Here is a 25,837-nt window from a genome sequence, read left to right on the forward strand (position 1 = left end):
AAGATGAAACTTCAACCAGGAAATGGGCAGAATTTTTGAGGCTCTGTTTTCCATTGTCTCCTTATATGGCTGAGAATGCGCCTATCGTTTCTCCAAGGTGTCTGCAGCATTGTGACGTATTTGTAGGCATATCATTGGAAGATTGGCCATAAGAGACTACATTTACCAGGGGTCCGCCCGGTGTCCTTTGTCTAAATTTTAATCTACAAGCTGCACGCAGTCATCCAGTGATTGAGAGGAGGCTTTCAACAAACGATATTTCATGAAGAGATATGTGAAAAACACCTTGAGGATTGATTCTAAACAACGTTTACCATGTTTCAGTCGATATTATGGAAAAAAGTTCGGCATTTTGATGACAGATTTTTTTTTTTTTTTTGGTAGCCAAACGTGACGCACCAAACGGAGCGATTTCTCCTAAACAAATAATCTTTCAGGAAAAACGGAGCATTTGCTATCTAACTGAGAGTCTCCTCATTGAAAACATCTGAAGTTCTTCAAAGGTAAATTATTTTATTTGAATGATTTTCTGGTTTTTGTGAAAATGTTTCCTGCTGATGCTAACGCTAAATGCTACGCTAGCTATCAATACTGTTACACAAATGCTTGTTTTGCTATGGTTGAGAAGCATATTTTGAACATCTGAGATGACAGTGTTGTTAACAAACGGCTAAGCTTGAGAGCTAGCATATTAATTTCATTTCATTTGCGATTTTCATGAATAGTTAACGTTGTGTTATGGTAATGAGTTTGAGGCTGTATTCACGATCCCGGATCCGGGATGGCTCGACGCAAGAAGTTAAAGCGAACTGTTAGAAGGCTAGCGAACGTTAGCTTGTTGGCTCACTAGCTAACGTTATGTGTATGATCTGTGTAGGAATATTATTAGTATATCAGAAATCCATTTGCATTGCTAGTTATAGGCCAATGTTAGCTAGCTAGCTAACATTGAACATAGTTGATTAGCTTTACCTACCTGCAGATTCATGCATGGTGGCTAGCTATGACATTCAGTTTGTATTGCTATTACTGTATGGGTTATGAATTATGGTTCATTGTGCAGTTACAAGTTTATCGACTTTCAAATATCATTACTTTCCCATTGTTCCTCAACTGCAGTGTATGATATACAATTTTCTACCTCTGAGTCTCTACTTTTATCTAATGTAAAAAATATATATATATAATTTTGTTACTTAATACCTACTGTAATCGAGGCAGTGAGTCGCATTTACAGACCCATGCATATCTTTAATTTACATGTGTGTGTGCCCATCCCCTTGGTGGAGGAGATTGTAAATAACATTTGTTTTAACCTTTGACTTCTACCTACACTGTCCAGTGAAGCTGCTGATTGGACAGCTGCTTCAGGTGGAGGAGAGACGGACCACAGTGTGAATAATGGAAAAGGATCTGGACGTAGAAAGAAGAATGCCATCATTACATACCTTTCCATCTCCCCATCTAAAAGGCACAATCTGTAATTCAATTTGGCAGTGTACTGGCCTACATGGAGTAAAAAAAAAATTCCTAAGAAATTACAGACCACAGTTTTAAGTTCAATTAGGTAAAAATCAGTGGTACTGTGTGTTTGGTGAAAATATCCTGCCTTCATTCCCAAAGACTGAGGTACACAGGAAGGGGTTTCAACCGCTTTTCAACTATGACCAAAACAGAGTCTCTGAGAAGATGAAGAGGGTGAAGTCCCTCCAGACTTCCTTCACACCTCTGTCTCCTGATCCCTCTGTTTCTCCTCCATCTCCACTTGTTCCTCCCTTTTCTTATTTTTATTCTTTGTCCGTCTCCGGCAGAAGCCGTGCAGACCACAGAAACAGGCAAAGGTGAACTGGGGCATGGTTTGATTGAGACACATGTAGTACCTGCAGAGAGAGAGAGAGAGAGACACAGACCCAGAGAGGTGGTGTTAAAGTAGACTGAACACAAATATAAATGCAACATGCAACAATTTCAATGATTCATACACGGAAATCAGTCAATTGAAATAAATAAATCAGGCCCTAATCTATGGATTTCACATGACTGGGAATACAAATATACATCTGCTGGTCACAGATACCTTAAAAAAAGTGGCTTATGGAACAGAAATTAACATAACATTCTCTAGCTCCCTCAAATCTGTGGCATTATGTTGTGTGACAAAACTGCAAATTTTGGCGTGGCCTTTTATTGTCCCCAGCACAAGGTGCACCTGTGTAGTGATCGTGCTGTTTAATCAGCTCCTTGATATGCCACACCTGTCAGGCAGACTGTATTAGCTTGGCAAAGGAAAAATGCTCACTAACAGGGATGTAAACTAAATTTGAGAGAAATTAGCTTTTTGTGTGTATGGATCATTTCTGGGATCTTTAATTTCAACTCATGGAGCATGAGACCAACACTTTACATATTGCGTTTATATTTTTGTTCAGTCTAGAATCAGATTTTCATGTCAGTAAATATTGCTGCACTTATCCAGTAGGCAAACTGCTTATCCTGTAGGCAAACTTCTATTCCAGAAGGCAAAAACACTCCAGAGATGTTCAAACATTAAAGCTCAAATTAAACTTTTCAAGGGGATGTTGAGCCGTGAAAAGTTTAGAACATAATTGATTCCTGATCTGTTGTGTGGGAAACTCTGAAAGTTACTGAGTGGCAATCCATAGGTCAGCCCATAATTCTGCCAACGTCCGCACACATGCAAACACGCACACACACACACACACACACACACAATGCGGTAAGGAATAAATCGACAGTTTATCGATCTCTGTGACTCAAGCAGGAGGAAAGCCAATTTTTCATCCCACTCTGTAATACCAGCCATTCTCCCAACAGCATTACAGGAAAAATGATTATCAGGAGTTAAGCCAGAAATAATGAATTATGACAGATTACTTTCCATCTGACTGAGACATAAAGAACGAGCACTGAAAAAACAAGTGATATGCAGCACTAAACACTGGTCTCTTGATTGACATTTCAGTCTGTCTATTATTTGACAGCCTCTTTGTAGAGCGTGTAGCCCATGGATATGTCATGGGGAATGCGTTCGCACATCTTTGTGAACATTTTAACTGTCAGAATTCTCTTACTCTCACACATGGATTGACAGTCACAGTTGCAGTAGGGTTTTTTGTTGGGATAGAGAAAGTACCACGTTAACAGTTCTTCCTCCCTGTCGTTAGCCAATCACATGCTGCTTTGAGATTAAGAGCCAGGTGTTTAAACTGAGAGCTTCATTAGATACCAGAGTCAGCACGAACAAGCGTCAACTAGCGCGTGTGTGTGTGGGGTGCATGTGTGTTTTGTGTGTATGTGTCCTAAGGAAGTGTTCATCTCATACTAGAGCAGTTATCTCTGACCCAGAGCCAGGGCTGCCTACAGGCACACTGTGTGCGCGTGTGTTGACTTTCGCAGTTTAGTTGCAACTTCTCCTTCCTCAAGCCCTGACAACCTCACCCCATTCCTCTCCTCTTCTCCCCCTTCGTTAGCAGATGTTCCACTTCGTACCCGATGGCTTTAGTCCCTGCAGTGTGAATGTGTGTGTGTGTGTTTGTGTGTGTGACATAGCAGAGGTTCCACTCTGTACCCAATGACTTTGGACCCTATGTGACAGTAGAAAAAAATCACATAGGAATAGAAAGCCATAGAAAACAGTAGCGAGTTAGTTAAAGAGACACCCACCTCCCCAACCCCCATTTGGACTGTGTGTGTGTTCTGTGAGCATCCTATCCTCTTAACCTTAGCGTTTCTGTCCATATAAATGTTGTGTGTAGCGTTCTCACTCTCTCTGACTTTAAAACGTTCAGCTTGTCTGACAGCTCCGACACCACAGCAGGGAGTTACAGTAACACTGGAACAACACTCTATCGCCAGCCAGGTCACCCGTGATATGAGTCAGTATTCGACGTCCACCCATGTCTGAGGATGTCGGAAGATGACGTTGAAACCGGCCACTAGGGGCAAAAGTGAGTGCAGCTACCTTCAAGTAGGTTTCGGTTTTGCTAGGGCAATGTGGACAGGGATGGGGGATGGGCACAATAATCTGTCTCTGATTCCAAAGGTTGCCAGTTTTAATCTAGATAGAAAGTTGTTTTTGAGATTTGAGTTTTAAGCCTATCCTAAACCTTAACCCTTACCATAACCATTCAGAGTTAATGCCTCAACTGAACCTTAAACACCTTGAAATTTGACTTTTGCAACAACTTTGAAACGTAGCATTTGATGACATGGATGAAGGTCTAATTCTGATGTGAGACTGTGAGAGCTGGTACAGCTAGATGCTATCACATCCACCACTTTCTTTTATTCTGCCCTATCGTCAACTCAACCAATGTCCCAATGCCCTTCAACTCTTCATCTCAATCAGTAGCTTTACTGCTGTAACTAATGCTCCAGCTTTATTCTGACTATACGATCATTTGTGAAGCCCTCTGCTATGGCCACTCTTTAATCTTCAACTCTATCCAAGATCTGACATAATGATTTAATCCTGCAAATACATGATGCCTATCTCTTCTACACTCCATCTCTCATGCTCACTCTCTCCTCTCCTCCCACCCTTCTTCTCTTATGAACTTGCCGATGTATCCATCTGTCCTCTCCTGCACTCTGTCCTTTCATCTTCTCACTATTTGAGTCATCGTCTTCTCCTTCTATCTTGTTTAGAGGGAGGTAATTATTGGAGCTATGTTACAGGCTAGGCAGAATATGAGAACCCTGTACATTATTAACAGGTTGAATATGGATGAGTCAATGATCAGAGGCGTAGGAGAGGTAATACCACACACATACGCATGCAGGCATACATGCACGCGCGCGCGCACACACACACACACACTCACAGGACTCCTTCTGTGATCCCACAGAACAAGGAGTTGTTTTGTAGTTTGGGAGAAAATCTTCTTTTTAGAGCTCCTAGAGTTTCAGGATAGAGTCGAGGGGAAAGAGGAGGGATAGAGAAAGGGAAAGAGAGTGAAGTGGGCAGGGACGGATAAACGAACGGGCCCTGACCTCTACCTCCTAACCCAAATCCGGCTCTGGTAGAGGGGAGAGAGCGAGAAGGACGGGAGGAAGAATGACCTAAAATATCATTACCTAAAACTAAAAGTGGTTAAGAGAGACGGACTGAGAAAGAGGAGGGATGCTGCTGGCAGTGAGAGAGGGAAATGGGGTGTGAAAAACAGATAGGAAAAGTAGAGTGAGAGAGACAGAGGGACTGAGAGAGGAAGACAGTGCATAGTAAAACTTTAATCAGATTGTTTTTGTGGTGTGAACAGGTTGAATTGCATATACACTTTTGTGACCAACCGGTTCCAATCGGTCTTATGTAGCAAAATTTGAAATTGTGTTTTTTACATTGGTGAAAAGTAGAGACTCAGAGCTACAAAATGGTATGTCATACACTACAGTTGAGGAACAATGGGAAAGTAATTTTGCTTTAAAAGTTGATAAGCTTGTAAACTCACTTTTGAGAAAATGGCCTTTGAATGTTTTGGTACTACTATTGGAGAGCCCTTCTTTGTCTACACCCACTCAGCATCATTCACACCCTCTTAAGCTTTATCCCCACCCATCTCTTTACGGGTTGATCAGAGTGTTCTGTACTAACAGCAGTAGTCAAGCACCCAAGATAACTTTCTAGCTACTTCCAGACATCTAAGTGAGAGAGAACAGCTCACTGAACATTACTCCCCCTAGCAGAGCTGGTTAGGTTGTTTTCATGTTATCCCGAGCGTTGGTGACTGTAACTGTGCTGCTGGCAACAATTCAATGATGCTTTTTTGCCAACGTTTATTGACACCAGCCATATTCAACGGATGTTGAGCGTTCATAAATTCATCAGTTATTCTGCGCTCTCGCACACTAAGATAGGACTCTTTTGTTTAGACATGTAGCTAGCTAGCTGGGTAAAAAAATTATCCATTATCCCTACTCATGATGTTACTACCCAGCATGAATCTGCAGGTAGCTAACCACCCAGGTTGAATGTTAGCTAGCTAACATTAGGCTATAACTAGTCAAGCAAATGCGTCAGAGATACGAAGAATGAGTTCATACATGTAATGTTAGCTAGCAAGACAGCCAGCTAATGTTATCTAGCTAACAGTACACTTTAACTTGAAATGAAATCCCTTTCTGTCAAAATTAGAAACTTGTAATATCTGAAAATGTAGCTAGCTAGACTATCTTACATCATGGATGGACTTGCCTCCTGTGAGGATGCCATGGTTACCCTTAGTTTGAAGATGTAATCTGGAGACAGGTGTTTTCTCCATCTCCTTAGCTATCATACTCAAATTCCACTGATTTCAAAACTCGGTCTTCCAGAAAGTGGAGAGCATACACGTAACGTTAGATATCGAGCCAGTCAGCTTGCTAACAGTACACTTTAACTTTAACATTAGGTTTATGCTCGTTTTAATACGCAAAAGTTGTCAAAAAAGCAGTGTTAGACAGGATTACCTAGACCAGCTAAAATAGACAGAAGCGTGCTATATGGCAGACCAATCAAAACTAATCTGTGGCTAAACCAACTAGGCTCGTAATTTAACAATTTTATTTATTTTTATAGATGGCATACAAGTTTGTTATTAAGGCACATGAAAGTTCACATTTTCGAGAAGGCATTTCTGCCAAAAAAGTACGTTCAAACGGTATGTTTAAACCCGCGACATATGCCTAGTTTTCTGAAATTTATCTGTGGGTGTGTGTGCATTCACGTGCATGTGTATGTGTGCTGATAAGCAGAGGCATTGACTTTGAGTGACAGAATCCTTAAACTGATCCCTATGGTCAACAGCCAGGCAAGTTTAACAGAATACAGAAAGCGTATTAGCTTATTATACATTATTTATACACACGGACACAGATATAATCCAGACTCTGCTGCCTTTGTTAGGCAAACTGGCTGTCTGAGTCCACACGCATGACAGCAGTGATAAGACTGAGAAATGTGTCTGTGTGTGCATGTTTGTGCAGATTTTATTTCCAGAACCCGTTGTGACATTCTAAAATGGATTGATTACATTGGTACAGCCTGCGTCAATGCCCCTTCTAAATACAACAAATCAAACTAAAAAAGAAAAAGAGGCTCTCCAGACAGGTCCAACGTCTCCTCCCCCCTTCCCTTCATCCCTCCCTTGGTAAAAAAATGGATTACTTTCCTGCGAAAGGGGGAGAGAAGTGAGCAGTGCCCTGGCTGCAGTGATAACAGGGCTGTGAGTGATGTAAAGACCTCTAGATAAGACACCTAACGATCTTTGCCCCCGGAGAAAGAGGAGGCAGGTGAAGAAAGGGGGAGAAGTGAGAAGGGAGAAGAAAGGGAGAAAGGAAATTGAAGTGAGGGGCAGACAAGGGGGTGGGGGGAGCAAGGGGTGTTATGAGTCATCCCCCAGAGTCCCTAAATAACTCCGGTGGCACGTTGGGATCAAATGTGACATCCTGTCTTCCAGACGGATTCCAACCAGCTTCATCACTTCAGAGAAGGCAGAGATTACTGCAGTCTCCTGTACCCTCCACACACACAAACATGCACACACACACACATTGGACCTTTCCCTTGTTGAAGCCCCTCCTTACATATAGACAATACTGTCCCTGTGTTCTCCGGCCTAAGCCATTCACATCCAACCATGCAACATTGGTTATGTCACATCGGCTGTATCATAGAGTATGGGCTATACCTTAATCAATTCTAAGTTCAAATGAATGTTTGGCCATTCATCTAATAATGATATAAGTTAGGATACGTAATACTCTGAACAGAACAGTTAGCCTCAAATCTACATCATTTAAAAAAGACAAAAAACTAGGGGAAATCACTTTGTGAGTCACTGACGGTCTATGAGTCACTGATGGCGCTGGTGTACCACACATCCCCGCAGCCCCGGAATGGTGTGTAGAATTGCAGGAAATTATATGAAAAATGCTAAATTCTCTCAGCCTCATTGCAAAATGTGTAGAATAGCACAAGATTACCAATGAAACTGCAAAGTTCTCTCTGCCTCATGGAAAATTTGTAAAATAGCATGAGATTAACTACAAAACTTCACATATTAATCTGTGCCCCATTGCAATAAAATACGTGCAGAATTGCAGAGAATTAGCTTTAAAACAGCAAAAATGTGCTTTAAAACAACAAACCTGTGGTACGCCACTGACTGCCGGTCTACGTTTGCGATAGAAGCGAGAACAGTGAGACAAGGGAAGATAGGAGGGAGAAGGAGAGAGAGATATACGGGAAGTCGGGAGAGTGAAAAGAAAGGATAGAGGGGATGTATGATGTCTTCTGCACACTAAATCTACAATCAGATTCACACTCAAAAATCATAAATTCCATATGCAGTCAATAAAACAGACAATACCCATATAACAGACCACACCAGATACTCTACCTCTCCGCCTTCTCCTCTACCACTCCGTATCTCATACTGTATTCACCCTCTTCTCCATTTCTTTCCACAGGAAATGATAAAGGAAGTCTTGTGACTGTCTGAGAGTTTGCATTTCCATTCCTGTAAAAACCTATGTTCCTTTTGTTAAGACTACTCAGGAAAACATAAAAGAGTTGCCGTTTCTGATATCTACTGTCCTAAACCCCTTCCTTCTGTATGCACCTGTTTTTGCTCTCTCTCTTTCCCTCTTCTCCCGCCCCCTCTCTTCTCACACACAGTGCTCCCTGTGTATTAGCCCCAGGTAAGCCAACAGCCCCCTCTTCCCCTCCACCTGGTCAGATAAAGCAGAGGGCCAGGAACAGGAAAACAGTTTCAGTTGTTCAAACACAAAGACAGAAAAAAGAGAGGAGGATGTAGAGGGAAAGAGAGGAATAGCTAAAGAGGGAGCAACGTAGAGAGGCGGTATAGAGTTAGGTATAGAGAGACGGGGGAAATGTGTTATAGCAAAGGATGAGGTATTTCAGGTGTGTGTGTGTAAATGTATGTTTGTGTGAGAGTGTATGTGTAGATTGGGGTCACAGGGTTGCTTGGGTGATAGGGGAGAGAGGGGGGTTGTCAGGTAATACTGTTTGTCCGAGTCTCTCTCACGGCTCACTGTCTCTCAGCTCTGCTAACAAAGACCCCATTCACACAACCACACAGGGGCTTTCTCTCTCTACTGGACACACATGCACGCACACGTGCACACACACACCTCCTTCCTGCACTCGGAGTCCATTTACTGTCCCCTATATACACCATAGACTGGCTCAACTCTTCCTTCCTATGAGTAGAGGATAGAAACACAAAGAACAAGAGCTGTTCTACCCTCAATTACAGAGGATTAAGCACACACTATCAAAGAGTATTACAAGTGGACCTACTGCAGCTGTAAGCTCTGTTTCACCTTGATCCTGTCCCTTACAATTGATAGCTGATAGGCTACTCAATAACGTGCTGAATATAGGCTGATACCAGTAATGACTGGGGCACTATGAGTCAACCCAACCTTTTGTCCGTCACCCAGCTCAACTCAGACACCAGCCGCAGAGGAAAGGGCAAGAAGGAAAGAGAAGAATGTGTAAAAAGAGCAGAAAGAGAGAGAATGAGTGTCAAAGCTAAGTATGGGCTGGAGGGATTACCTCCGTCTAGGAAGAGAGAGAAAGAGATAAAGGTCACAGTGATCTCAGAAAGCGAGGGGAGAGAGGGAGGAGGGGAGAGAGGAGTCGGGGAAAATAAAATGACTATTGAATGAGGAATTGATGTCAGCTCAGCATAGATCTCTTTAAGCAGGCACGAAAAGAGAGAATAAGAGAGCAGCAGAGCTAGACCGAGGGAGGGAGAGAAGGAGAGAGGGCAGCCTGCCCCAGATAGCTCTCTGTAAGCTGCTCACAATGTAGACGTGGCAATGGGCCACGCAGAACGAGAGAAGAGAGGACAGGAGATGGACAGAACCAGAAGAAAGAGGGATAAAAAGACTGGCTAGAGAAAGGATTAGTGATCAAAGGATGTTGACGTGTAGCCCCGACCCCTTACACACACACACACACACACACACACACACACACACACACACACACACACACACACACACACACACACACCTGCTCTGTACCCCAAATGAGGACTTTGGAGAGAAGGATGGAGACATTTTGAGAAAGACAGAGAGGTAGAGAGGGATGATGAAATAGCCAGCTAAGGAGGGCGGCCAGGTTGTTCAAGATTGATGTTGAAATTGGACTATCCATGTCCTGAGGACGTCGGTAAATGCCTTCAAAACCAGCCACTAGGGGCAACAGTGAGCACTATTACCATCAAGTAGGCTTGGGTTTTGCTAGGACATTGTGAACGGGGTTGGTGGATGGACGGAATCCCATGACTCTGGATGAGAAGGTTGTCTATTTAATCCCTGGTGGGTGGGGGGTTAACCCTATCCTGAACATTAACCCTTACCTTAACTATTCGTAATGTGTGCCTTAACTTAACCATTTCGAAATGTGACGTTTGGAGCAACAAAAACACTTCAAAATGTGATGTTTGCAGAACGTGGATGAATGTCTAATTCTGCAATGAGACTGTGAGAGCTTGTTGAAGGAGGGAGGGAGGGAACATGCTTGAGGAGGAGGAGAGAACTTTAAAAAGCTCACTGCTAATCAGGGCATCCTCCCTCTCAATCTCTCACAGCAACCCTTTCCACACAATCACACACCTACTTTCATACACACATGAATGCACACACGTACAGACGCGAACACACACACACACACACACAAACAGGCATGGATGCACGCACGCACGCACACACACACACACACACGCACACACACACACACAGCATTGACCTACACTGGCTCACGCTGCTTTTTGGTATTCCGTAGCCCTCCCACCGGCTGACCTGATTAGCTGATGACAGCTCATTAATCTTGTTGCACATGCAGAGGAACTGGAAGCTACCTCAATTTTCATCCCAACGGGTGTGTGTGTGTGTGTGTGTGTGTGTGTGTGTGTGTGTGTGTGTGTGTGTGTGTGTGTGTTTGTGTGAAGGCCATTCTGCAGCATATGAATATCTAGGTGCTGAAACTCTCTATGCTCCAGTTGCAATGAAGTTTCAATGCACACACAAACACATTCACTACTTCCATATTAAACAGGTGACAGGTGTCCCAACGCCACCAGTGGCATTTACAAACCGTTTCAAGAAGCTAGGCGTATGTCGCACGTCACTACTTCACAGGAGAGGCATTAGGCATTTAAAAAAAAAAATCAAAATGCCTTCTGGAACATAATAACTTTCATGTGCCTTAATAACACAAACGGCATGCAATTGGTAAATACGGATAAAATTGTTAAATTAGGATCCTAGTTCATTATTCGTATCTCTGACGCATTTGCTTGACTAGTTATAACCTAATGTTAGCTAGCTAACATTCAACCTGGTTGGTTAGCTACCTGCAGATTCATGCTGGGTAGTAACATCATGAGTAGGGATAATGGTTCATTTTTTACCCAGCTAGCTAGCTAGCTACATGTCTTAACAAAAGAGTCCTATCTTAGTGTGCGAGAGCGCAGAATAACTTATAATTTATGAACGCTCAACATCCGTTGAATATGGCTGGTGTCAATAAACGTTGGCAAAAAAGCATCATTGAATTGTTGCCAGCAGCACAGTTACAGTCACCAATGCTCGGGATAACATGAAAACAGCCTAACCAGCTCTGCTAGGGGGAGTAAAATGGTCAGAGTGAGGTGTTCTCTCATTTGTATCTGGAAGTAGCTAGCAAGCTAGCTAATGTTAGCCAGTTAGTTTGGGTGCTTGATTGCCGTTGTGAGGTCAGAACATTCGGATCAACCCTACTCAGGTAGCAGGTAGCCTACTGGGCCAGTAACCGAAAGGTTGCTAGATCGAATCCCCAAGCTGATAAGGTAAAAATCTGTCTTTCTGCCCCTGAACAATGCAGTTAATGCACAGTTCCCCAATAGGCAGCCATCGTAAATAAGAATTTGACTTACCTAGTTAAATAAAGGTTAAATTAAAAATATATATATAAAAAAACTCATCGACCAGAGTGTCCAGTGTGCGCTCTGAACATGAAATGCTATGAATTTATGAACCACAGCTGCAGTCACCAACGCTCTGGAAAACATAACAACCTAACCAGCTCTGCTAGGGCGAGTAATGTTCAGTGAGCTGTTCTCTCACTTGGATGTCTGGAAGTAGCTAGAAAGTTATCTTGGGTGCTTGACTACTGCTGTTAGTACAGAACACTCTGATCAACCCGTAAAGAGATGGGTGGGGATAAAGCTTAAGAGGGTGTGAATGATGCTGAGTGGGTGTAGACAAAGGGCTCTCCAGTAGTTGTAACAAAACATTCAAAGGCCATTTTCTCAAAAGTGAGTTTACAAGTTGATCAACTTTTAAAGCAAAATTACTTTCCCATTGTTCCTCAACTGTAGTGTATGACATACCATTTTGTAGCTCTGAGTCTCTACTTTTCACCAATGTAAAAAAACACAATTTCAAATTTTGCTACATAAGACCGATTGGAACCGGTTGGTCACAAAAGTGTATATGCAATTCAACCTGTTCACACCACAAAAACAATCTGATTAAAGTTTTACTATGCACCGTCTTCCTCTCTCAGTCCCTCTGTCTCTCTCACTCTACTTTTCCTATCTGTTTTTCACACCCCATTTCCCTCTCTCACTGCCAGCAGCATCCCTCCTCTTTCTCAGTCCGTCTCTCTTAACCACTTTCAGTTTTAGGTAATGATATTTTAGGTCATTCTTCCCCCCGTCCTTCTCTCTCTCCCCTCTACCAGAGCCGGATTTGGGTTAGGAGGTAGAGGTCAGGGGCCCCACGTGCCTGTTCGTAAATCCGTCCCTGCCCACTTCACTCTCTATCCCTCTCTCTATCACTACTCTCTCCCCTCTACTCCCTCTTTCCCTTTCTCTATCCCTCCTCTTTCCCCTCGACTCTATCCTGAAACTCTAGGAGCTCTAAAAAGAAGATTTTCTCCCAAACTACAAAACAACTCCTTGTTCTGTGGGATCACAGAAGGTGTCGTGTGTGTGTGTGTGTGTGTGTGTATTTCATCTTGCTAATCCAGCTTTATCCGTCCCAACCCTGCCGTTGCTGCATATCACACATTCTCTCACCTAGGTATAGATAGAGGAAGGGAGGAGGAGGAGGAGGAGGAGAATGAGGAGGGGAGAGGAGATGGAGGAGGAAGGAAGACGATCAACTGATTCATGTTTTATTGACTCAGAATTGGCAGAACTGAAATTATTACTGTGTGTGTGCATGTGGATGTGAGAGTGTCTCTGTGTATAAGATGATGCAAAAGTATTACTGATCAGATGGTGGGTAGAGCTATGCAATGCCAGAGATGTTTTTCCTCTCTTCCTCTATCCCTTACTTTCTTCCTACAAGTCTCCCTCTCTCTCCACCTCCCCCTTTCCTCCCTCCCTCTACCTGATTCAGTGCTAGAGAGAGAGAGAGCGTGTGAACGAATGGATTTTCCTATGTCCCTCTTTCTCTCCCTCTCTGCTTGCTCCTTGGCTGCAGTAAAATAGAGAGAGAAGGGGAAGGCGTGTGAATGAATGAGTTTTGGCTTGACTTCACTCACACACGCTTTGAAGAACACTCACTGGCCTTTACAGTTGAGGCTTCACTCTCCCTCCTCCTCTGTTCTTATCCTTTTTTCTCTCTTCACTAGATATTTTCTCTTTCATCCTCTTCCTGTTTTACCACTTCACTCTCATTCCTCCTGTTCTTCCTTTTCCTCACTCCTTCTTTTTCACTACACTGTCATTTCTTTGCCGTTATCACATTAAGTTGTAACTGGATCTGGCTTTCACTGCTTCTCCTAATCTCTCCCCCTCTTTCTATACCTTTACCCCCCCCCCCCCACACACACACACACACACACACTACATGATTTGTGTGATGTCGAATCTGCCAGCTCACAATGACTTTACAACTACATCTGTGGTTAACTCAGACAGTGAAATCCCTGTTCTAAACCACATCTCAGATCTCATTGGGATTTTAGCTGGACTATAGTAGCAGACTCTTAATAAGCTCCTGAAAACACCAGGAAATTTGAATCAGGAACTTGAAATTAGTTGAAACACGTTCTATCAGAATGAACAAAAAACTAAATAAACAATCAAATATGAAATTGTGCAGCTAAGCTGAAATGTGTGTGTCTGTGTGTCACGTGTGCGTTTGTGTGGGTTTGTTTGTGTTCATGCGTATGTGTGTGTCTGTGTGTCTCTCTGTGTGTGTGTGTGTGTTCCAGGACTACAAGTGCTATGAGAGTAGTTTGGGAAACTAGCTCTCACAGTCTCATGTCAGAATTAGACGTTCATCCATGTTTCTCAAACATTACATTTCGAAGTTGTTGCAAACGTCAAATTCAAAGTATTAAAGGTAAAGTTTAAAGTGAGGCATTAACTCTGAATGGTTATGGTAAGGGTTAAGGTTTAAAGTGAGGCATTAACTCTGAATGGTTATGGTAAGGGTTAAGGTTTAGGTTAGGCATGAACTCTGAATGGTTAGGGTAAGGGTTAAGGTTTAGGTTAGGCATTAACTCTGAATGGTTAGGGTAAGGGTTAAGGTTTAGGTTAGGCATTAACTCTGAATGGTTATGGTAAGGGTTAAGGTTTAGGTTAGGCATTAACTCTGAATGGTTAGGGTAAGGGTTAAGGTTAAGGATAGGCATTAACTCTGAATGGTTATGGTAAGGGTTAAGGTTTAGGTTAGGCATTAACTCTGAATGGTTAGGGTAAGGGTTAAGGTTTAGGATATGCATTAACTCTGAATGGTTATGGTAAGGGTTAAGGTTAGGCATTAACTCTGAATGGTTAGGGTAAGGGTTATGGTTTAGGATAGGCATTAACTCTGAATGGTTATGGTAAGGGTTAAGGTTTAGGTTAGGCATTAACTCTGAATGGTTATGGTTAGGGTAAGGGTTAAGGTTTAGGTTAGGCATTAACTCTGAATGGTTAGGGAAAGGGTTAAGGTTTAGGTTAGGTATTAACTCTGAATGGTTATGGTAAGGGTTAAGGTTTAGGTTAGGCATTAACTCTGAATGGTTAGGGTAAGGGTTAAGGTTAAGGATAGGCATTAACTCTGAATGGTTATGGTAAGGGTTAAGGTTTAGGATATGCATTAACTCTGAATGGTTAGGGTAAGGGTTAAGGTTTAGGACAGGCATTAACAATGAATGGTTAGGGTAAGGGTTAAGGTTTAGAATTAACTCTGAATGGTTAGGGTAAGGGTTAAGGTTTAGGATAGGCATTAACTCTGAATGGTAAGGGTTAAGGTTTAGGTTAGGCATTAACTCTGAATGGTTAGGGTAAGGGTTAAGGTTTAGGATAGTCATTAACTCTGAATGGTTATGGTAAGGGTTAAGGTTTAGGATAGGCATTAACTCTGAATGGTTAGGGTAAGGGTTAAGGTTTAGGTTAGGCATTAACTCTGAATGGTTAGGGTAAGGGTTAAGTTTTAGGATAGTCATTAACTCTGAATGGTTAGGGTAAGGGTTAAGGTTTAGGATATGCATTAACTCTGAATGGTTAGGGTAAGGGTTAAGGTTTAGGATAGGCATTAACTCTGAATGGTTATGGTAAGGGTTAAGGTTTAGAATTAACTCTGAATGGTAAGGGTTAAGGTTTAGGATAGGCATTAACTCTGAATGGTAAGGGTTAAGGTTTAGGTTAGGCATTAACTCTGAATGGTTAGGGTAAGGGTTAAGGTTTAGGATAGTCATTAACTCTGAATGGTTATGGTAAGGGTTAAGGTTTAGGATATGCATTAACTCTGAATGGTTATGGTAAGGGTTAAGGTTTAGGTTAGGCATTAACTCTGAATGGTTAGGGTAAGGGTTAAGGTTTAGGATATGCATTAACTCTGAATGGTTATGGTAAGGGTTAAGGTTAGGCATTAACTCTGAATGGTTAGGGTAAGGGTTAAGGTTTAGGATAGGCATTAACTCTGAATGGTTATGGTGAGGGTTAAGGTTTAGGTTAGGCATTAACTCTGAATGGTTATGGTAAGGGTTAAGGTTTAGGATATGCATTAACTCTGAATGGTTAGGGTAAGGGTTAAGGTTTAGGATAGGCATTAACTCTGAATGGTAAGGGTTAAGGTTTAGGTTAGGCATTAACTCTGAATGGTTAGGGTAAGGGTTAAGGTTTAGGTTAGGCATTAACTCTGAATGGTTATGGTAAGGTTTAAGGTTTAGGTTAGGCATTAACTCTGAATGGTTAGGGTAAGGGTTAAGGTTTAGGATAGACATTAACTCTGAATGGTTATGGTAAGGGTTAAGGTTTAGGATAGGCATTAACTCTGAATGGTTATGGTAAGGGTTAAGGTTTAGGATATGCATTAACTCTGAATGGTTAGGGTAAGGGTTAAGGTTTAGGATAGGCATTAACTCTGAATGGTTATGGTAAGGGTTAAGGTTTAGAATTAACTCTGAATGGTTAGGGTAAGGGTTAAGGTTTAGGATAGGCATTAACTCTGAATGGTAAGGGTTAAGGTTTAGGTTAGGCATTAACTCTGAATGGTTAGGGTAAGGGTTAAGGTTTAGGATAGTCATTAACTCTGAATGGTTATGGTAAGGGTTAAGGTTTAGGATAGGCATTAACTCTGAATGGTTAGGGTAAGGGTTAAGGTTTAGGTTAGGCATTAACTCTGAATGGTTAGGGTAAGGGTTAAGGTTTAGGTTAGGCATTAACTCTGAATGGTTAGGGTAAGGGTTAAGGTTTAGGTTAGGCATTAACTCTGAATGGTTAGGGTAAGGGTTAAGGTTTAGGTTAGGCATTAACTCTGAATGGTTAGGGTAAGGGTTAAGGTTTAGGATAGGCATTAACTCTGAATGGTTAGGGTAAGGGTTAAGGTTTAGGATAGGCATTAACTCTGAATGGTTATGGTAAGGGTTAAGGTTTAGGATAGTAATTAACTCTGAATGGTTAGGGTAAGGGTTAAGGTTTAGGATATGCATTAACTCTGAAAGGTTATGGTAAGGGTTAAGCTTTAGGTTAGGCATTAACTGAATGGTTAGGGTAAGGGTTAAGGTTTAGGATAAGCATTAACTCTGAATGGTTATGGTAAGGGTTAAGGTTTAGGATAGTCATTAACTCTGAATGGTTATGGTAAGGGTTAAGGTTTAGGATAGGCATTAACTCTGAATGGTTAGGGTAAGGGTTAAGGTTTAGGTTAGGCATTAACTCTGAATGGTTAGGGTAAGGGTTAAGGTTTAGGATAGTCATTAACTCTGAATGGTTAAGGTTTAGGATAGGCATTAACTCTGAATGGTTAGGGTAAGGGTCAAGGTTTAGGATAGTCATTAACTCTGAATGGTTATGGTAAGGGTTAAGGTTTAGGATAAGCATTAACTCTGAATGGTTATGGTAAGGGTTAAGGTTTAGGATAGTCATTAACTCTGAATGGTTAGGGTAAGGGTTAAGGTTTAGGATAGGCATTAACTCTGAATGGTTATGGTAAGGGTTAAGGTTTAGGATATGCATTAACTCTGAATGGTTAGGGTAAGGGTTAAAGTTTAGGTTAGGCATTAACTCTGAATGGTTATGGTAAGGGTTAAGGTTAGGCATTAACTCTGAATGGTAAGGGTTAAGGTTTAGGTTAGGCATTAACTCTGAATGGTTAGGGTAAGGGTTAAGGTTTAGGATAGGCATTAACTCTGAATGGTTATGGTAAGGGTTAAGGTTTAGAATTAACTCTGAATGGTAAGGGTTAAGGTTTAGGATAGGCATTAACTCTGAATGGTAAGGGTTAAGGTTTAGGTTAGGCATTAACTCTGAATGGTTAGGGTAAGGGTTAAGGTTTAGGATAGTCATTAACTCTGAATGGTTATGGTAAGGGTTAAGGTTTAGGATATGCATTAACTCTGAATGGTTATGGTAAGGGTTAAGGTTTAGGTTAGGCATTAACTCTGAATGGTTAGGGTAAGGGTTAAGGTTTAGGATATGCATTAACTCTGAATGGTTATGGTAAGGGTTAAGGTTAGGCATTAACTCTGAATGGTTAGGGTAAGGGTTAAGGTTTAGGATAGGCATTAACTCTGAATGGTTATGGTGAGGGTTAAGGTTTAGGTTAGGCATTAACTCTGAATGGTTATGGTAAGGGTTAAGGTTTAGGATATGCATTAACTCTGAATGGTTAGGGTAAGGGTTAAGGTTTAGGATAGGCATTAACTCTGAATGGTAAGGGTTAAGGTTTAGGTTAGGCATTAACTCTGAATGGTTAGGGTAAGGGTTAAGGTTTAGGTTAGGCATTAACTCTGAATGGTTATGGTAAGGTTTAAGGTTTAGGTTAGGCATTAACTCTGAATGGTTAGGGTAAGGGTTAAGGTTTAGGATAGACATTAACTCTGAATGGTTATGGTAAGGGTTAAGGTTTAGGATAGGCATTAACTCTGAATGGTTATGGTAAGGGTTAAGGTTTAGGATATGCATTAACTCTGAATGGTTAGGGTAAGGGTTAAGGTTTAGGATAGGCATTAACTCTGAATGGTTATGGTAAGGGTTAAGGTTTAGAATTAACTCTGAATGGTTAGGGTAAGGGTTAAGGTTTAGGATAGGCATTAACTCTGAATGGTAAGGGTTAAGGTTTAGGTTAGGCATTAACTCTGAATGGTTAGGGTAAGGGTTAAGGTTTAGGATAGTCATTAACTCTGAATGGTTATGGTAAGGGTTAAGGTTTAGGATAGGCATTAACTCTGAATGGTTAGGGTAAGGGTTAAGGTTTAGGTTAGGCATTAACTCTGAATGGTTAGGGTAAGGGTTAAGGTTTAGGTTAGGCATTAACTCTGAATGGTTAGGGTAAGGGTTAAGGTTTAGGTTAGGCATTAACTCTGAATGGTTAGGGTAAGGGTTAAGGTTTAGGTTAGGCATTAACTCTGAATGGTTAGGGTAAGGGTTAAGGTTTAGGATAGGCATTAACTCTGAATGGTTAGGGTAAGGGTTAAGGTTTAGGATAGGCATTAACTCTGAATGGTTATGGTAAGGGTTAAGGTTTAGGATAGTAATTAACTCTGAATGGTTAGGGTAAGGGTTAAGGTTTAGGATATGCATTAACTCTGAAAGGTTATGGTAAGGGTTAAGCTTTAGGTTAGGCATTAACTGAATGGTTAGGGTAAGGGTTAAGGTTTAGGATAAGCATTAACTCTGAATGGTTATGGTAAGGGTTAAGGTTTAGGATAGTCATTAACTCTGAATGGTTATGGTAAGGGTTAAGGTTTAGGATAGGCATTAACTCTGAATGGTTAGGGTAAGGGTTAAGGTTTAGGTTAGGCATTAACTCTGAATGGTTAGGGTAAGGGTTAAGGTTTAGGATAGTCATTAACTCTGAATGGTTAAGGTTTAGGATAGGCATTAACTCTGAATGGTTAGGGTAAGGGTCAAGGTTTAGGATAGTCATTAACTCTGAATGGTTATGGTAAGGGTTAAGGTTTAGGATAAGCATTAACTCTGAATGGTTATGGTAAGGGTTAAGGTTTAGGATAGTCATTAACTCTGAATGGTTAGGGTAAGGGTTAAGGTTTAGGATAGGCATTAACTCTGAATGGTTATGGTAAGGGTTAAGGTTTAGGATATGCATTAACTCTGAATGGTTAGGGTAAGGGTTAAAGTTTAGGTTAGGCATTAACTCTGAATGGTTATGGTAAGGGTTAAGGTTAGGCATTAACTCTGAATGGTTAGGGTAAGGGTTAAGGTTTAGGTTAGGCATTAACTCTGAATGGTTAGGGAAAGGGTTAAGGTTTAGGATAGTCATTAACTCTGAATGGTTAGGGTAAGGGTTAAGGTTTAGGATATGCATTAACTCTGAATGGTTATGGTAAGGGTTAAGGTTTAGGATATGCATTAACTCTGAATGGTTAGGGTAAGGGTTAAGGTTTAGGATAGGCATTAACTCTGAATGGTTATGGTAAGGGTTAAGGTTTAGGATATGCATTAACTCTGAATGGTTAGGGTAAGGGTTAAGGTTTAGGATAGGCATTAACTCTGAATGGTTATGGTAAGGGTTAAGGTTTAGGATAGTCATTAACTCTGAATGGTTATGGTAAGGGTTCAAGTTTAGGTTAGGCATTAACTCTGAATGGTTATGGTAAGGGTTAAGGTTAGGCATTAACTCTGAATGGTTAGGGTAAGGGTTAAGGTTTAGGATAGGCATTAACTCTGAATGGTTAGGGTAAGGTTTAGGTTAGGCATTAACTCTGAATGGTTAGGGTAAGGGTTAAGGTTAGGCATTAACTCTGAATGGTTAGGGTAAGGGTTAAGGTTTAGGATAGTCATTAACTCTGAATGGTTAGGGTAAGGGTTAAGGTTTAGGTTAGGCATTAACTCTGAATGGTTATGGTAAGGGTTAAGGTTTAGGTTAGGCATTAACTCTGAATGGTTATGGTAAGGGTTAAGGTTTAGGTTAGGCATTAACTCTGAATGGTTATGGTAAGGGTTAAGGTTTAGGTTAGGCATTAACTCTGAATGGTTATGGTAAGGGTTAAGGTTAGGCATTAACTCTGAATGGTTAGGGTAAGGGTTAAGGTTTAGGATAGGCATTAACTCTGAATGGTAAGGGTTAAGGTTTAGGTTAGGCATTAACTCTGAATGGTTAGGGTAAGAGTTAAGGTTTAGGATAGGCATTAACTCTGAATGGTTATGGTAAGGGTTAAGGTTTAGGTTAGGCATTAACTCTGAATGGTTAGGGTAAGGGTTAAGGTTTAGGATAGTCATTAACTCTGAATGGTTAGGGTAAGGGTTAAGGTTAGGCATTAACTCTGAATGGTTAGGGTAAGGGTTAAGGTTTAGGTTAGGCATTAACTCTGAATGGTTAGGGTAAGGGTTAAGGTTTAGGTTAGGCATTAACTCTGAATGGTTATGGTAAGGGTTAAGGTTTAGGTTAGGCATTAACTCTGATTGGTTAGGGTAAGGGTTAAGGTTTCGAATATGCATTAACTCTGAATGGTTAGGGTAAGGGTTAAGGTTTAGGATAGGCATTAACTCTGAATGGTTATGGTAAGGGTTAAGGTTTAGGATATGCATTAACTCTGAATGGTTAGGGTAAGGGTTAAGGTTTAGGATAGGCATTAACTCTGAATGGTTATGGTAAGGGTTAAGGTTTAGGTTAGGCATTAACTCTGAATTGTTATGGTAAGGGTTAAGGTTTAGGTTACGCATTAACTCTGAATGGTTAGGGTAAGGGTTAAGGTTTAGGTTAGGCATTAACTCTGAATGGTTATGGTAAGGGTTAAGGTTTAGGTTAGGCATTAACTCTGATTGGTTAGGGTAAGGGTTAAGGTTTCGAATATGCATTAACTCTGAATGGTTAGGGTAAGGGTTAAGGTTTAGGATAGGCATTAACTCTGAATGGTTATGGTAAGGGTTAAGGTTTAGGATATGCATTAACTCTGAATGGTTAGGGTAAGGGTTAAGGTTTAGGATAGGCATTAACTCTGAATGGTTATGGTAAGGGTTAAGGTTTAGGTTAGGCATTAACTCTGAATTGTTATGGTAAGGGTTAAGGTTTAGGTTAGGCATTAACTCTGAATGGTTAGGGTAAGGGTTAAGGTTTAGGTTAGGCATTAACTCTGAATGGTTAGGGTAAGGGTTAAGGTTTAGGTTAGGCATTAACTCTGAATGGTTAGGGTAAGGGTTAAGGTTTAGGTTAGGCATTAACTCTGAATGGTTATGGTAAGGGTTAAGGTTTAGGTTAGGCATTAACTCTGAATGGTTAGGGTAAGGGTTAAGGTTTAGGATAGGCATTAACTCTGAATGGTTATGGTAAGGGTTAAGGTTTAGGATATGCATTAACTCTGAATGGTTATGGTAAGGGTTAAGGTTTAGGATAGGCATTAACTCTGAATGGTTATTGTAAGGTTAAGGTTTAGGATAGGCTTAAAACAAAAATCTCAAAACAACTTTCTATCGCTGTATTCAAACTTGCAACCTTTGGTACCAGATGCAGATGCTTACGCCCATCCATCATCCCTGTCCACAACGCCTCAGCAAAACCCAAACCTATTGAAGGTGACAGTGATCAGTGTTGCCCCTAGTGGCCGGTTTCAACCTCATCTCCCAACGTCTTCAGGCATGGATGGACATTGAATAGTTACTTGTATCACGGGTGACCTGGCTGAGTTTGAGCACCAGCTCTCTGGTCAGTCCTGATTTAGAATTAGGTCTATTCTTGTTCACCCCTGGGAAATACTTAAATCTGCCATGGAATGTGGTGTGTGCATGTGTGCGCGCGTGTGTGTGTGTGTGTGTGCATGTGTGCGCGCGCACGTGTGTGTGTTTGTGTGCATGTTTGCGCGCGTGTGTGTACATGCTTATTGTGAATTAACAGGGAGTGAAACTATAGCCATGGTCAGTAATTCATAAGCAGAGTGAGTATAGTCCCAGTAAGTCTCACCTTGTGGTGACACACACACACACACACACACAACCACACAACCACACAACCACACAACCACAGTCATACCTCGTATTCCACATAACATTCCATGGGGACTAAAGTGAAGTGCCACAATTATCACCTTTGACACACCATTAATGATAATATACACAGAAACAGAAAAAACCCACACAGAAACACAAAAAAACGCAGACACACAAAACACGCAGACACGCAGACACACAAAACACAGAGACACACACACAAAAACACAAAAACACGCACAAAACACACACACTGCCCTCAGGTGACACCAAACACAGAGGAGTATATGATATGGGTAAGGATCGGTGCGTACTCACCTCAGGCTCCCCTGTGCTCCGTGGCTCCACTGCAGAAAGGATTGGTTCCCCCGTACACACACACACTAACACTGCTGTTTGTGAAGACAATGAGACCGGGCAAGTGAGGGAGCGGTAGGAGAAGAGAGAGGGAGTGAGGTGTGACGAGGGGGGCAGGAAAGCAAAGGAGTGTGAGAGAGGGAGAGAGACAGAGAGAGAAAAGGAGTGAAAGAAGAACGGTGAGAAAAAGAGGTAAAGGGAGAGGAAGAGAAGTAGAGATATGTAGAAGGGAGGAACTGAAAGACCAATCAATCTAAGAATCAGGAAGTGTAGAGGTCTGTGTAGTGGAGATATGGTGTTCTCAGAGTCTATATGGAGAGATGGAGGAGAGATGGGGGCAGAGAGAGGGAAAAATGGGTGCTAGAAAATAAATAATTCTGAAAAGAAAAGGGTCCCAGACAAAGCCAAGGTTCTTTTGTGTCTGTGTATGAGTGTGTGCATAAGTGTGTGTATGAGTTAGTGTGTGTGTGAGTAAGTGTATGTGTGTGTAGGGCGCTGCACCCTAACAGAGATGGACAGAATGCGATTGGGGTCGGAGGGCTGACTTGTCTGTGTGTTTGTCCGTCCGTTCTCTCCTCAGTCTTGTGCATTCTTCTCAGTCTCGGTGTTGTATGAGCAGGGACCGATGAGCAGGGACCGATGTCTTACTCTGTCTATCCACAGCACTGGTTAGACCTTAGGTGAAAATAGTATTTTCCTTTCTTTCTTCCCTCACACCACTCTGGGAAATACTTATGTCTAGTAGACTCCACACTATTATGTTTTATCTCTCACTCTCACGTTCATTCTCTAATTTCTCTGTACACCCGCTCCCAAACCCCCTAGGGATGTCAGAGAGTTTTTGTATGTTTTTTTCTTTTTTTTTTTCTTTTTGAGTGGCAGCCTACAAGTACAGTATGTGTGGAAAAAACAAATGGAAAATATTGATATGAACAGAATATTAAATTATCGCCCTCAAAGAGAAAGGCTCTTTGAGTATTTGCATAGAGGGCAATTAATTAGAATGAAAAGAAAGAGAAAGCATCTCTCTCTCCTCCGCTGGAGTCCTGAGAATACTCCACAATTAGCCAGAGTCCCAAGCACAGCCTGCAGACAAGACTGGGGTGGGAGAGAGGGAAGGAGGGAAAAGAGAGCAGGAAAGAGAGGGAGAGAAATTAAACTGAAATGAAAAACACCAAAGGGACATAAAGGAGCTGAAGTTGTTAAGAAAATGATTGAAGTTTTTTTTAACCATACCCTTTAGGCGAACTGGCTGTCCAGAGCTCAATTCTTGTATGCTCTCTTCCTCTATTGGTCTTTTTCTTTTCTCCTCCACTCCTCCTTCTGTCCGTGGGGCCGGCGATAATCCATCAGGGAAACAGGAAAGTCTGGATTGTTTTGAATGGACAGAGTTCACTCTTCCTCTCCTTCTCCTCGCTCTGTCCTCTCCTCTACCTTTTCCAGCTTGTTCGCCGATCATTTTCTTCACCACGGTGGTGACACAGAGCGTGTGGGTTAGAAGGGCGTGGGGGCTGGAGAGAAAGAAAGAGCGATAGAGAGATAGATGGGATGATGGGATGGGGTGAGAAGGAATGAGACAGAGCTGGAGGTAGTAATGACAATGGGAGAAGGGAGAGGGATGGAGGCAGGTGGAAGGGATTAGGAGCAGTGGTCTGTTTGTGTGTGGAGGGGGGGGTTTCTTTTCCCACACACACCTCCACTACCCCGCCACTGAAGCAGAAGAGGAGAAAGAGAAAGAAGGGATGGATGGAGGGGTGGTGAATCAGCCGACTGCCTTGTTCCCTCTGTCTGCTCTCCTCCCTCTCTCCGCTCTCGTTCCTCTATCCGCTCTTCACCCTCTCTCTGCTGGCTCTGCCCTCATACTCACTGAATACTCCCTCCTTCTCTGAGACACACACCCTCACCAACACACACAAACACACACACACACAGTTCATTACCATTCACTGGTTCTCACTGTGACACGCTTGGCTAACCCACTCACAAAGACTGGGCTGAGCAAGGAGTAGAATCCTAATACAGGGTAGAGAGAAGGAGGGAGTTAGGGAGAGGTCATAGGGCTAGGGAGAAAAGAAGTGAGTGAGGGAAGGAGTGGAGAGGAAAAGAGAGAAAGAAAATGAGTGAGTGAGGGAGGGAGGGAAAGGGAGGTACTGAAGTAGGGAGAGAGAGAGAGAGAGAGAGAGAGTAAAAGAAGGATGGGGGAGTATGAGGAGGGGGTATATTAGACTAGCAAGAGTCCTCAACAGTCTGCTCATGTCAATGAATAGACTGTCGTTCTTGGCTGGTTTGCATTGTTCTCCCTCTCTGTGTGTGTGTGTGTGTGTGTCTGTGTGTGAGTGTATGTGTGTGTGTGTGTTTGTGTTGCCAGTCACTCTCTACTAAGCTGGACTCAAGGGATCACTAGAAAATCATTATTTTTCCCTAAATATTCATATTTATAATCTCATTTATCTCAAGAGATCCCAAGACCAATAGGTTTGGTGTTGTCTCACATTTACCTCACTAACACTTTCTGATTCAATTCCTATTGATTCCAGGTTTAACTTCATTGCTTTCTATACACGCTGACACTGATATCATTACATTTCCTCTGAATCACAAAGAATCTGTCAGTGTTCTTGATAATAATAACGATTCTCTATTGTTTGTCATCATCTCTGTGGTTATGAAAAACAAATTGTGTGCGTGTGTGTTTATGGAAACTGCCTTTCTTAAATGTCAGGTAGAGCATGGCCGTCACCATCCCTCCCCCACACCTCTGGAGAATCATGTGTAATATTGTTTACAGATCATGGTGAGTGGCTGCTGAGAAGCCAGTGCCCTTTTCCACTGCTATGATTGACAAGAGTGAGGGGGTTCTAGGAACAAATGTTGGGGGTGATTTGTGTGAGTAGGAGCATGTGTGTGTGTCTTTCCTCTAAAGTGTTGTGTACTCAGAGATTATAAATGCAATAAACCTATCAAAAAGAGAATGGTCCTGTGTTTCTGTCACACTGTCACCATTCTGTCCCCAGTAGGGTGTCCTCATAGTGATACAGTGTAAGTGAGACTGTCTCCTTTCTTCAATAGGGGAACAGTCA

General features: G+C 41.9%; 1 long non-coding RNA gene across 1 annotated transcript; it reads right to left on the reverse strand.

Moving 5' to 3' along the window:
• Positions 1-363: 363 nt before the first annotated feature.
• LOC109890220 (uncharacterized) lies at positions 364-24,883 on the reverse strand. The gene is made up of 3 exons (XR_002255382.2): positions 23,994-24,883; positions 22,719-23,855; positions 364-1,880 (listed from the first exon to the last, which is right to left on the reverse strand). It is a non-coding gene; the product is annotated as an uncharacterized LOC109890220 (long non-coding RNA).
• Between the last annotated feature and the right edge of the window lie 954 nt (positions 24,884-25,837).

This window comes from Oncorhynchus kisutch, linkage group LG5, assembly GCF_002021735.2.
Source record: "Oncorhynchus kisutch isolate 150728-3 linkage group LG5, Okis_V2, whole genome shotgun sequence".
Taxonomy (NCBI): domain Eukaryota; kingdom Metazoa; phylum Chordata; class Actinopteri; order Salmoniformes; family Salmonidae; genus Oncorhynchus; species Oncorhynchus kisutch.